Consider the following 16205-nt stretch of genomic DNA (forward strand, 5'->3'; position numbering starts at 1 on the left):
AGATTAACGGTTTTACCTGCAATGCGATTTGAATTCATGGCAGAAAAGTCTTATCTCCAGTGCTTGTTATAATATTATGTTATATTAATATCAGTACATTACTATTACTCATTAGTAATTATTAATACCAAAAATACTTAACTATTATATTATTATTATTATTTTTTTTTTTATCTAAATAATGTAATGCAATCAAATTTGTTTTTAAAGTAATTTTTTTTTCAAACTTATTTATTTAACATTATACAAAAATAAATACAATTTATTCATATTCATTAAGACGCGTAAATTACTATTCGTTTTGTCAGCCTTAATCGTTATTGTGAACTGTACAAATGTTTAACCGTTTACGGATCTCTAATCTTAACAATGAACGCTTACATTGAATACCGAATACTTACTTACGTCTTACACACTAAGCAATTAATGCAGTCTATTGTCAGTCTATAGAGATTTCTGTTGGAAAACTGCTTACTCAAATGATGATTTGAGTAAACATGATCTAAAAATTCACAAGGTTAATTTTTTTTTTGAATATAAAAATAACGTTTGTATGGTTCATAATTTTAAGTAGGTAAATTAAGTGATATCAATTATTTTTAGTATGAAAATGAAATAATTATAAGCAATAGAATTTTAAATACAAAATATATAAAGTATATTATTAACTAATTATGTACTGTTTATTATATAGCTATTTTTTTTTTAAATTTAATAACCTTAAAATCATTTCAATTAAACTGATATTATACTATATATAAGTATGCCACAATAAGGTTGTGTTAAACTGAAATAGATAAAAAAAAAAATAGGATTTAATGATGTATTCGTCGTTTCGATGATTTTGCTAATGCCGTCAATTCTGACATTACATTTTAAAACAATGATACATTATCACATTTAATTACTGATTCAAACAATTATTATGATTGTCAGTAATTTTGTATTCACCTTGGTGGAACTAATGATACAACAACTGAAACATTACCTGTGTATTGTACTCTCTATTATATCTCCCTACTAGATATTTGATCACCAGTTGTTTAACACAGAATACCCTTTGAGCACCTTTTCTACCTGAAATAGTATTCACAGAAAATATAAAAAAAATATGGAAAACTAATGCATTCCTTGTTTTTTATCAAAATCTAAATGAAGGTTTACAAAAGTTTTCTTTTGAAACGTCAACAAATATTTTTTACGCATAATGAAATTTAGATTTTCGTACCATGTTGTTGAAAAAAAGTTATCATAACCACTACTATATTATTAAGTGTGAATAAATATTATTTTAATTTTACTAAGAAAACAATACAATTTCATACATTTCTTTCAAGTTTATATTATTTTAATTACCTTTATAATATTATTTTTACTATACCTAACGTGTTTTGAGAATTATTATTTATTCAATTCTTACGCTTAAAAATGTTCTGTGATCTGAGATAATACCAGAAATGGAAAGAACAATATTCACAATGAAAAAAAGATACAACATAAATTTAAATGATGTTATCGAAATTTAGCAATTGTCAAGGCGTATATCTAGCATTAAAACTATTAAAAATAAATCACTGTTTAGATGGTGATATTATTATAATACAAAAAACATGACCGGTATTTTTACTGAAGGCATACAACTTATATTTTAATTTCAATTAACCATTAAAATCATTAATACATCTGTTGAAAATTGAATTAAAAACCATCAATATACGATATAGTTATATCCATAAATAATAATTATAATATACCAGTCAATAAAATAAATAATCTCACCATTATTTGTTTTTTATTGGTATTTTTTTGAAATTATAATATTATTGTACCTATAGGCTATAGGTACGATAATAATGAAGAAAAAGTGATGATCATAACTTATAATACTTACTATTTTATCACCATTCACGTTATCGCAATGACAATATATATAAATATATAATTTTAATAATTTTCTTATATATTATTCAATAAATTACCAATTTAATATAGTTGCATTATCAGCATTACATTTTTTTTTACAAGACAATTTTTGTATGGTATGCTTTAACCTAATGACATTTGGATTTAGAATTGTATTTTTCAAGTCTTCTCTAATCCATCTTCTAGAAGAAGATAACTGATTAGACTCGGTGATACTTACATTTACAAAACCCGAGAAAGACAATATCCGCATCCAGCGTCATTTGAATATCTCTTAAAATAAGATTTTAAAATACACCTTGTGCTAAAAAATTGCAAACTGTTTTTTATGTTTTTTATCCAACAAATATTAAACCATAGTACTAAATAATATTTCATTAGGTGTCATGTATGTTTTAAAGCAATTACGTAGTATATTACATAGGTACGCAATACATAAACCTAACCTGGTATGACGTTTAAAAAAAATCACAATTTATGATTTCAATTTAAAATTCACTATAGTAATTTATTGTTGTTTATAAGTTATACACGATGAACGTTGTCAATAAATATTATTATGTATACCACACATGAGAAAATTACTATTTTTATTTTTAGAAAATAATTTTAATATTTTGGAACTCATGAATATAATGTATATTAACATAAAACACGAATTCAATATTAAACATATTATAATATATTATAAGGTACATTTTTTAAAGTGTATCAAACATAATATTATATAGGTGGTCATTTTTATGTCCTCTATAATAATATAGAATAAAATAATAATAATAACAACATATGATAATTCCGTATAAAATATGTTTAGAACAATATTGTTCAATATTTTTGACATTTATAAATAAACTATCAAAGGTCCAACACACGCAGTAGTGCTTCGTAAAAATAATATTGTAAAAGAGAAATAAAGTTATCATGACTAAAATCATAGAATTTTAAATATTTAAATCGAATTTTTAGTTTCCGTGCAGTATTAAATCCGTCTAACTGGAAATCTTAAATCAAACAAAAATGTACAAATAAATAAAAAAAATTTCCACGTCAAACTGATATACTCCCAGAGCTCACTGATAACAATATACTTATTACCTACCTTTTATTCACAACAAACGATTTCTTTATTATGTGTATGTCTCGTAGTAATTATTATTATTACCACAATCATAATAATATTATTTTTTATGTTTTTGATAGATTTCACTCGTAAATATGCAGCTAGGTATCCAAGTTTCCAGCCATCAACCCCGCGGTGGCTGTTGGTTCGCTTTTACGGCTTTGTCAACGAAACCATTACCGTGGTTAAGGCGTGCACCATACGCGGTATAGCTCGCCGGTATTAAGAGGAAATTCTGGAGCGGCAAACGTTTTGCAGAACGAACGCCAACGTTTGAAACGTTGAAAACGTAGAAATTCGCGAGCGCTTGGTTTAGTGCGGTACTTTGTTTAACCGTGGTCGTGGTGTAAGACATAAAAAAAAATGAATCACGATTAAGCCGGGTTCACACGACACGGTGTAGTGTGAACAAGGCTTTATTCGTGAATTGTGATAACGATAGCGGCAATAGTATAAACAAAACTAACCACGGTTCTGGTTACTAGAACGAAACAGACCAAACTCTGGAACATTGCGTTTGCAATGTTTGCAAACGTTTACAGCTTCGTTTAGCAACCGGACGTTCCGAATTTCTCCGTTATCAAACGTTTGCAACGTTTTCCGCTCCTGAATTTTCTCTAAGGTCACGTCATTCGGACGTCACGCGTCGTTTGTGATACGACCCGCCCCACACTGTCAACATATTGTGTATTTTCCCATAAGCGGGTCACAAATACATATAACTTTTCGGAAGTTTGATGTAGTAGCCAATAATTATATTATGCTACGCCGACATAATATATAATACACCTAAAACTTTTGTCAATATGTCCCGCATAAAATATTTAAATACGAAAAAGATGCTTTTAAATATCATTATTGATAATGCGCACGTCGTCGTTTAATAGCCTTTTATTTATTTACATTTATATGGTTTGTAATTATTAATAAATAATGTATGCAAAAAAAACCCACGACACATTAAAACGATTACTAAAAAACGTTTTTATGTTATGCTCAAACACCCCCACAAATACTTAAAAGCATACGAAATAGATTTTCAAAAATGCACTCGCAGGAGTAATGATAAAAAAATGTTGATCAAATTATAACCCTACCACGTGGAGGAAAAAAACTTTGTACTCATAATACATACCTCATAATTATTATGGATACATTTATAATATATTATTTAATATTTGTTTTTGTTCAAGGTTTTCGGAAACATGTTTATTTTATGACTGTGTTCAATAATTCTTAACGATTTGATCAGTTAAGAAATTTCCAAAATTAAAATAAAAATAATTCATTTTTTAGAAAGTTTGACGTTTTCCCGAAATCATAAATATGAATTTAAGAAACATTTATCTTAATATTTTCAACTTTTTTTCTAAGTTTTATCAACGCGTTTCGTAATAATTTATGACAGATATTCGATTATATTCCTATTTTTAATATTCATGAATCATGAGCATAAGTACCCATTAATTCACAAATTATTGCTACACCATGTAATTTCCTGGCATTAATTTCGAGTGTTTCAATTATTTTTTTTAAAAAACATTGGACATATGAACCTAACTCATATTAACAGTAATATTATTTTCTTCGTAGTTTTCAAGTGAATAAACTATAAAGGTACCTAGTGCACCTTATTGTTTATTTTTATAAATCTAATAACTTCATTGGTATTGTCTACAGTGATTTTTTTTTTTCAATTAACACTTTTATATAAAACATTAATTCTAATATCATTGTATCAACAATTCTAAATCAATCTAAACCATTTTTAGACTTTTATTTGTATTTTTTATGTAATTAAATAGATTGGTCCGTCATTTATTATTATTATATTATTTTTAACATTAGTCTTCTATTTTAAGCATAGTTTTGGTGTCGATAAGAAAAGATAAGGCACGTTGAATACATATTTGGATGGTTGGTTAGCGTTTTAAGATTTATCAGTGTTTAAAGAGCGGCTTAACACTGTAATACAACGTGTCAAAGTTCTCGATCCACTTAGTGCTTACCCTCATCAGTTCTCACCAGCGAAGTTTTTTCAATTTGTACAATTTTAAAACCATTACTTAAATAACATACAATTTATTTTAAAATAGTTAAAATTGTGTTTTATGCTAAGCTCTGTATTGAAGAAAACAACATTTAAATAAATTCGTATCGTTACAATTGTCGTATGTAAAATGGTTTGACGTATTTTAAACGTTTACAAAATATATAATAGTCATATTTTATTGTAAAATTTGAATCGTGCATATTATTATGTTTTCAACCAATTATGTATTGTTGCTTTTTTATTCGGCTCCCTATTATATAATAGTAGCGTGGGTCACTTTATTCATCGCCCGGATTTACATGACAGTGATTTGGCTTTAAGCCAAATATTCCGTCGACCTTTGAATTTTAGCCATTTGTCGCAACCAACCCTATACAGACCCAAACGATATAAATCAAAATATCTAAACGCGCAGCTATCTATAATATCGCAATAATTATTAATCACTTCAAAGTGCAATAATGCAATATACTTTGTGTGACATAATTGAATAGTAGAACTAGTTCACCCCTTTAAATTTGTTGTTTATAAAATAGCTAAGCTATTGAATACCATATATCAATCAAATATATCATATCGTAACAAAACCTCAAAAGTTAGGTTATTATTCAAATCTAAAATATCGCTAAAAAATCAATAGAAAAATAATATAGTCTCAGATGTTGAACGTCTTCCTAATTCTCAGATTCAACGCGATAAACATTGAGTCGTATAATGCGTCGCTCAGAGCAAAGATATTTACTTACTTCAGCCGGCCGTTTGATGTGAATTTTAGATCGCCGCTAAATAATTTGATTGGTAAATATTAACGGGTGACAGCTTGCACGATATGAATAAATTATGAATTATTAATATTGTACAAGACGTGCGTAGTTATAATCATCACTAACCCCGTAAGACGCAGTGAAATGCAAACAAAACCGAATGTAAATAATACACAACATTTAACTTTTAATTCGTTTACTATGTCGTAATAATATGAAATTTCAATATGAAGTCAAGGAGCCCGACCAATTTTTACGCAAGTCTATTTGTCAAGAAATTGATATCGGTGGCGAAAAAAAAACTGACATAAATATATTATATTATTATTATATGTCCAGCGTGGCACGTGTCACGTCTTAAGCCGACAGTGGCTCGTAAAATAAGTATAGTTTTTTTTCGTCACTTGTAAATCATTACGATATTGTTTGTCACACTATATTATGATAATAATAATAATAATAATAATAATAATATGGGTACGATGTGTTATATTATCATCGTATTGTGATTCTATCGTGTCGAGTTTATATATTGATGGCGGACAACATATATTATTATAACATCTCCGTTATACGATAGTTATTACAATACTTACGTCGTGTTTGCGATTGAAAATCGATACAACAACGATGAGTTTGGTGGATTTTCGCGCTTGAAATTTGGCGTCGACCACCAAGAGTCATCGCGGCGGACATTCGGCATCGATTGCTCACGGAGATTAATCGCCACCACCACCACCGACGCAACACCACCAAAGGTCGCTCCCTTTCGAGAATCGTGAATATTCATGTCGTCATTATTGTTATGGCACGCTCGCGAGACCGTGGGCGGATCGCCGCCGCCGCAGCGGAGAGATACCAGAGCGTTGTTTGCGCCTTTTAATGACACCGGACATTTTAAAGGCTGACTGCCGCATAAATTTACTCGTGTTTGACGGTCATCCCCCGCCGCCCGTCGACACTTGTATAGTGGCTATAGTTAACTTTTGGGTCATAAAACGATCAACTAGAGACACCTCTACGACGACGAGAATTCGACAACGATATCCACGAGTAATATGTACATACACTATCGTGTCACACACTGGTATAAGTAGATACCGGACTTGGGTACTCGATTGAGAGCCTGTCGGTGGACTGTTATTCGTTATGTTTTACTCTCTGTGACCCGCCTGTACATTTGCGTTCGGCTGAACCTGAAGTATTGTGTTTGCGAATTGTTGGAGTGCAAATTTACCGAGTCAAGAATATTAATAATTAGGTATCAGCTGTGTTTGTACGTTGATTTTTTATTTTTTTATTTCAAAAAATAAATTTTTGTAGGTATGCAATACTTACGAATGTTACATATGTAAATTAATATTGCGATTTAAAAATGTTCATACATTACAGAAAAATTAAGATTAATATGACGTTGTGGCTGAGTTTTTATGTTTTTGAGTTTGATGATAGGTCAATTCACTTTAATATTAAAGCTTACTATACTTCTAGATTGGTTCCGCTGATAAGGTCTAGAGAGAAAACAAATAGCTGACATCCATTTAAGTCTAAGAGTAGGTACCTACATGTATTGATAGTACGAAAATGCGATATGAAAATGTGCTGAGTATTAGACTGTTACAAACAATTTAAACATACAGTTACAGTTTTATACTGGTTTTACCTGCGTGTCTTAGGCATTTCTTGTAATCAAGATACGGTTAAGCCTTATTAGTGTATTTACGTAAATTAAAACTGATAAAATAAGTCTTGTTCAAGTACATTTCCAAGTTCCAACAAAACCCCCATTGATTCGTTTTGTACCGTAATAAATTCATATTTATGAATCAACCAGAAAAACTTCTACAGTCCTACTGAATTTCATTTTAATTAAAAACCAGTGCAGGTTTACGTTTAGAAAAAAAAACCGTATTTAAGGCACGGAGCGTTGTACAAATATTTACTAATATTATTCGGCAATCCGAAATAAGAAAACGCTTTAATTTTATTCCTAAGTTAATAATGTATTTCTAGAACAAACTCATGTGCGCATATTAAACATTGTGTATAATAAAATGTTCATTTATGTAATATAATTGTATATAATATTATTTTAATATTCATATAATTTACATTATCAGCAGTGTTTTCTAACTTATGGGTAGTGACCCGAAATCAGGTTACAACATATTTTTGATGGGTTGGTGTCGTAAAATAATAACAATATAGGAAAATAAAAATATTCACTGGTGTGCCTACCTTTATTATATTATAATACTTTTAAAGGAAAAGTAAAAAGAAAACCAGTAAAATGTTTTTTTTCCGTCCGCGTATATCTGGTAAGGAGGAGAAATATGGCCCTGGCTTTTAGAAAATCCAGGCTAACATCGCAAGTTAGATGGTCAACACACAGGTACACGCGATACATACATCGTATTGGACCGTGTCCAATAGATGCGATGGCAAGTTTGGGGAACTCGCTAAACGATTTCATCCTTTATTTTTTTTACATTTCGTACCGCTGGGAAAACTTTAGTAGATAAGCCAGACGTGGATAACAAACTGCAACACAAGGGGATACTGCGTTTGATTTAAAAGTTTGCAAGTACAGTGGAAAAAAATGTCCACGACACATCGAATACCGATTAGAAGGAAACCAATTGTCGGTCCGTTTAAACAGTTTGAAACGGGCTCGAGGTCAGCACCACACATTTACGTAGGTATCTTTATAATTTTTGTAAAGACCATTGGTTTATCCACACTCATACAATATGAATTATAATAAATTGTTGTGGACGGTTTTTAAAATGTACGTCCGTACCTATTCGTATTCAATTTTATTGAAATTAACTAAAATATATTTAAAGTAAAGGGCCACTCAGTATAATATTATGCTGATAAGTAGCTGGTACTGTAAGCAACAACAATGCCTTTTCTCGTTATCCAGTGATACGAACGTATTATATTCCAAAATCCGTTGTTATTATATAGCAGAATTTATGGTAATAAATAATATGTGTTTATTTAATTTATATATTCAGTATAAAATGTTGGTTATTATTTGGTACATATTATGTTTAAAAACTTGGTGACTGTTTAAAATGAATCACACAAATATAAAGAAGAATTAAAATAGCTTCATAATACATATGAACAAAGAAAATTGGATATTATAATGTAAAAAGTCATAATAACACAATTTAAAAATATAATACGAGGAATAAAATATGACAAAAAAAATATATATAACGTTTTAATAAAAAAAAACAAATTTTGCACATAACGTAAAATAGTTACTTAGTTTCAATAGTTAGTTTGAGATCAATAATTTATAGTTCAATTATTTTATTCAATTAAGTTGTGTCATATGTACCTATGCATATAAAAAATAAAAATAATAAAAATATTTAGAAATTAACAACACAGTTTAATAAAAAATGCGTGTTTATTTTTTCTAATAAATTACATAGTATAATGTTGAAATGAGAAAAGTAATTAAAATAAATAATTTGTACACGATTAAAATAATGAGAATCATAATGAAGAAACCTAGCTTAATTGCTTTAAATTATTAAGCATATCTAGGTACTTATTAAATTCTCTGAAATTTATAAAGCCATGAGATATTAATATATTATTATAATATATGAAGCAGTGAAATACAATGATTGAATAGTTTAAATATAATATGGTATTATTTTGAATAATAATTTGTTAAATTATTTGAAAGAAAATATCACATTAGATTAAAATTATACAATAAGTCTAATACATAATAATGTATTGAATTTCTTTACATAATATATTTTATTTTCTAATATACAAAATATTATTTACATACATTATACATTATATACGTTATTATTATTTAAACAATGTTAAATATTGTTTAAATCGTAACTGTTATATTTTTTCTTTCATAATACTGAACTAATGATTCTTTTATTTTGTTATCGATTAGCATTACATTCTATTAACCTATTTTAATTAATTATGTTAAACATAAAAATAAATAATTATTTTTCTTCATTTCAAAAACACTGTTCATTTTATTAATTTTTTCGTGGTCTTTTTTAATTGTATGATTTATCTTCTTTAAAAATAAAATAAATGATTATATGCATCTTTATATGACAGAACATTTTAAATGATTTTTAGAGCATAAAAATATTTTAATCTTATCATTTTCAGTACATACAAATCCAGTCTCTAGTTAAAACATAAAGCCATATAGGTATTATATTATTTGTGTACGTCTTGAGTGCAGTCGTAGTGTAATAATATTATATTTTCCGTGTTTCACAATGGCTTAAAGTATCATAAACAATTTTTTCAACGTTGTGTGTAGATTTAATCAGAGAATTACTGAGAGTTACTGAGAATTATTATTACTTTTAATACGGTAGAATAAAAAGTAGTTTATACTTAATCTTAATACTGTATATAGGTATGTATATAAATTGCAAACCGGTATAAGACGTATATTATATTATATAATATTATATGAGTTATTTTAATAGATAATATTATTATGTAATATATTTGTTTGATCGTGTCAGACGTTAGTTTTAACTATGTATCGTAATAATCGTTATAAATTTACAATAGTATATTATAAATATTTCGATGGAAAAGCGATCGACGCGGGATTCAATGGAGATGAAAAAGCATAAAAAGAATGAAGAAATCAATAAAAAAATTAATGAATCAATAAGAAACGTGTTAACTCGGGAATCCATGGTCAAACGACAACAACAATAATGATATAATATACCTAACTATAAAATACAGTAACAGTGCAATACTGCGTATACACGTAAGCGATAAGGGCGCAAGACAAAGTCTTTCGCCAAAGAGGACAAAGTTTTCTCGTCCGTCTACCACAGTTTCCGCCTCTCAACAAATTACAATGCCGATACTCTGTCGTCATACCATGACATGATCATTCCATTTCGATCATTTTGCATTTAAAGACACTGCCAACGGATTAATTTTCCGTGAATTCGCAAGAGCCGATTGCAGTTTGCAGCTTGAATAGATACACTTATAATAATAATAATTATTATTATTTTATTTATTGGATTAAGGCTTCAACGACTGAGGTCATTAGCCTGTAAGGTTGGTAGGGTTGGTACGGTAAGGTTGGAACGGCTGGTACGGTTGTAAACGAACATATTATGGGGGGAAAATATTGATATTTTAAAAGTTGAAAATTATCTTTCGGAAAAAGTGAACATTGAAATGGAACGTACGACGGCGCTCAACATATGCAATTTTACTACACAATAGTGTAAGTGATCATTTGTTTAGTATCCAATATAACTAAAAATATCGTAAACAGTACCATGGTCATAATAATTCTAATTTTTTCGAAATTCTCTAATAAATATTATTGTTTCAAAAAAACAAATATTAGCGATTCAAAATGATTGATTTCTAAATAAATTTAAATTTCCAGTATTATGAATATCTTGATGAATGTTTTAAAAATCAAATAAGACAAATTATTATGTGTGCTTACTTACGTTTAATTATAAATTATAATTACTATTATGTAAATGTTTTAAATACAATATTTATCATCAGTTAATAATTAGTTTTTATTTTTTTTGATCTGGAGCCCGGCAACTACGACCATTAGGGTTGGAACTGTTGGGTTGGTTGGTACAGTTAGTTGGTAACACGTGTTGTATGCGTGGCAAGGTTTTGGCCACTATGGACCCGGGTGGTCACCCATCCCGCAACTATTGGCATAGGCTGTTACTAAATCTCAGCCGTGTTACGTGACTGATAGCAGCCAACGCGCCGCGCCAAGCCACATAAGTCTTTATTATTGTAGTGCAATTTATAATATAATGCGTACAATAATAATTATAATACGTTAGCCCAATTCCGACATCATCTTTGCCACCTAAAAGCGCCGTGGCCGGTTTTTTTATTTAGGGCTAAAACGGTGATAATGTACGCACGGCCAGAAAAATGTTAAGACATTTTCAGCGTAAAATATTATCATATTGTGAAGAGCCGCGCTCGTTCACCCTTTTGTGTGCCGTGGAGCCTCCGTACCACGAGTACTTATACACCCGTTGTTGTACAACACAGCTATTATGCGCGTACATAATAATATTATGAAGTTTGATAATATACGCGAGGACGCTTCATCACACGTTCACCCCCGACGGGTGCGACCAACAAACCGTTGTCGAGGGGACCGGCCCAGACAGACCGATTTTTTTAGCGAATGTGCACGTTGAGTCAACGTGAGAGATATTATTATGTTCAAATCTCTACATGTTCAGCACCGTGTAAATCATTAATGCACGCATTATAATACCCGGTGATCACCCTCCGTCAGTCGGACAACGGACACGCCATGGATATGAGCACCGTCGCATTATATACCATATCAATACATTTCTGCGAACCCGATTTCATTCCATCCAACCACAGAATATAACAAAAGTAGTGAGAGTCAGCTGTTGTTCAGAGAGTCGAAAGCAGTATTTAAAATTTTTTTTTGTTATATTTTTTATATTGATTTTTTTGTTTTTGTTCACTTTTTCATTGTCGTAGATACCTAGTACATAGTTACTTCGATAATAAATTTGTATGTTTGGGTATAGGTTTTGGACCAAAATCCGTAAAAATTCGATGGACTCGCGGGGCTCTTCGAGATAATGACTCGGCAAAATTTAATTTACGTTATGAAAATACTTATCGCTCCGTCGCAGTCGTTATCATATCAATGCTTAAACATGAACAAAATTATGATGTCTATCCACCGCATGAATCACAATGAACGATTCTCCGTAGCTGCCTTTCTTCAAAAGAATCTCGTATAGTTGAGAAAACTGTACCAAACATATAATATAATCACCTACTCATAGAAAAATAATGCATTATTGCCGCAGTAAAAATTAAAATTAAAATATACCTTCAAATAGTTAAGACGTGAGCATTGACCTTAAAAGGCCACAACGATAGAATTATAGAAATCGAACTCGTAAATATTTCAGATATATTCAATACAAAAAACAAAATATGAAACTCGAAAATTCGAACAGCCTATAATTTATTTTAAATCATTGAATAAATAATTAAAATATTATATATGTTAATGATAGTATCGATGTATCTTACACAACACACTGCTATAAAATTTCCACCTCAAACTTGGTAATTGCAAAGGCTCAGTTCAAAGAGAAAATATTCCTGTTCCACGGAGGAATTCCAAATGTGGTTGCGTAGTAAAAGAAAAGGCATTCAACAAATTAACAAGAAATTTACAGCCAATCTAACAGTACTATAAAAGCCCAAAACTAAAGGTCTGTATATACATAGAACAAGTAGAATAAATTCATGGCGAAATTTCACCGACTCGCTCATACTGCACAGTCAAGCACCAATGAGTTATGATACAAAATAAAAAGATTCAACTGCTTATCGAACAAACAATTTAATATTTTGACGAATGACGAAAACATAGTACCAATATCATTACAAATATCTCATATGATTCGAATGAAGTTCCAATTGAATAGTAGAACCAGGTGAAAAATTTTTAACATTCAAAAACAAATATGGAAAAGTGAATATGATAATATTGATAATATGAACCTAGCAGCAATAAAAAAAATGATTGTATTGTGCTAATGAGCTACTTATTATATTATCCGAATAAAATAACAGTTTGAGACTTTGAGTCAAAATAAATACAAAAGCTGTAGCCTAGACGATATTCCTATAGTTTTTATCAACATTTATCATTTAAACCAAAAGTTTTCTAATACTTAGATGTATAATAAGTTACTGAAACAAAGAATGTTTGTATGTAACAATGGGAAACAGTCATTAGTTGTTCTAATATCAAAAAACAATCAATACAATACACTACCACCAAAGGCTTCCACCCTATATCATTACTCAATAATTTCTGCAATATAATAGAAAATAAAATGGTGAATTGCAGTCTCATTTTCTATCTCAAAAACACAATGTTTCGCCCACCAACGCCGATTTCCGAAAAATAGAAGACATTTATTTCACAATTATTTGTATATACTGATAAGCCTACACACATAATATCATGTCAACTGATACTTTTTCTGTTCGAATTTCGGTACACTAGTAAAAATCAACTAGGTTTTATATAAGTACACTTAGGATCGTTCTTACAATGTCTGGTTAAAATTACCGGACACTTAACTGGTAATATAATCTGTTATCAAATCGGTTAGCGTTAATCGACACTTTACCGGACATTGTAAGACCGGCCCTTATTGACTTTACGTTTAACTGGTATCAATTTGTTTCCAGTTATCCGTGGTTTTGCACCCGATTGACCTCTCTGCTTTTAGGATTAATAATCATTCTTTGAATTTTAATATTATCCATTAAAATTGTATTGATTGTGTATTCACAGGACTCACGAAATGTCCAAAATGATTGAAATAGTTAAACGATTATAGCCAATATCACAAATGGTTGATCACACCGTTTACCTACAAACGTACAGTAGATAATGACAGACCCAGAATGTCACACGGCTTTTACCAATGCCTAATTAGATAATAAAATAATAATTATACTTAACTGAAATCATAATGAAAATAGTAATTAGTTTATACGTAGGCGTTAACTCTATCGTTTTCGGTTTCTAAGAAGTCCAAAATATCACATTTTTTTGGCAGAGATTCTTTCATTACGGAAGGTCCGACAAACTTTGTCTAATATTATTTGAGATACTTGTTAGGAGTTAAGGCCAAGTCTAAGTCAGTTCAAAGTACGAGTAATAAATAATAGTTTAAATACTACGTTATAGAACAAAATAATTATAATTGTTTTTTTTTTATTTTTGTATATTTAATTTAACTGTTTAATCCTTTGTGTACGAATATTATGTACTTGTGTCTTAATATAATCAACAGTAACTTAGTAAACATCTATGAATGGTGATCGTTCAAATAGTATTCATTATACATTTGTACAATATGATAGGTACTGAGCAGGACATAAAATATTGAGATTTTGAATGACTACGTAAAATAATTTAACAAAATAATTGTGTTACAATATATTTTATTACCCACAGATAGGTAAATTCATTTGATTTCACAACTTATCTGTAATGATTAATATCAACAATCGTTAATTTTAAGCAAATGGTAATAATATTAGTACCTAGTTCCTGGCTTCATTTTTATAGGAAAATGAAAAAAAGCATAATCTTGAATGGGATATATTCCCATAACCAATCTCCCTATAATTTTCAAGAATAATTGACAACCTAAAACACAACTTAGTTAAAGAACGATTTATTAGAATTTGACTAAATGTTTGAACTTTTAACTTTGAATTATAAACTAATAACGTCTTTTTTATAATTTATAATAATTTATTGTTAAAAAAAATTTTTATTTATTGATCTTAGAAATTTGTGTATTATCTAATATAATTTCATAAAAATATAAAAGCACATATTTTACTGTGTTGTAGAACTACCGACCAACCGTTTATGATTTCTCTAGAAATCACATTAATATTGATTGTGTGTAAGCGGAATATTTCTACTTTAACTCTTTCCACGTCCCTATAAAATTATGCCCAGACACACCAAATTAATTTATACTACCTAATTAGATTGTTTAGGTATATATAAGTGTATAACAACAACCATTGATTCGAATATATTTCGTAAGTATTATAATAAATTATAATATAATTATAGCACAACAATGTAGGTACCTACTGCGTAAGATAATAATATGATATTGATCAAACATTTTTAATTGTAATCGGATGTTGTACCTTTGTTTCATATAAGTTAAAAAGGTTAATTAAATATGCGTATGCTTCAAGATATTGAGATATAAAATACTTAAAAAAAATATTGTTAATGGGTAAGTGATTGTCAAAATTGATAATTTTAGCATGTTTAATGTGATCATTAGAACCTATTTTATTTTTCCAAGAATAATATAATATTTATAGATGCTACGTTAAATTGGTTCAATAATTATTGTAATTAATAAGTGATTCATTCACAAATTTATTTATATTTTATTATTATTAAATGTTGATATATGAATATTGTTTTCCACTTTGGCTACGTATAAACCACACTGTTGCACCCGCCTCGTTCAACGTCATAAAATAAAGTTTTATTTGAACTTTCTTCTGTATCATAAATACAATTATTTAGGAAGTCACAACTTCTACCCTTCACGAGGGTGCCTAAGTTTTCCTCAAGAGACACTGATACCCCTCACCAGTTTTTACCATAAGGTTTTATTCAAGGTTCATTCGCATCCATCACGTACGTCAGCGTGACGGACGTGTACATGTTTCTTCTTTATTAAACGAG

Source organism: Acyrthosiphon pisum, chromosome A1 (assembly GCF_005508785.2).
Source record: "Acyrthosiphon pisum isolate AL4f chromosome A1, pea_aphid_22Mar2018_4r6ur, whole genome shotgun sequence".
Lineage (NCBI taxonomy): Eukaryota > Metazoa > Arthropoda > Insecta > Hemiptera > Aphididae > Acyrthosiphon > Acyrthosiphon pisum.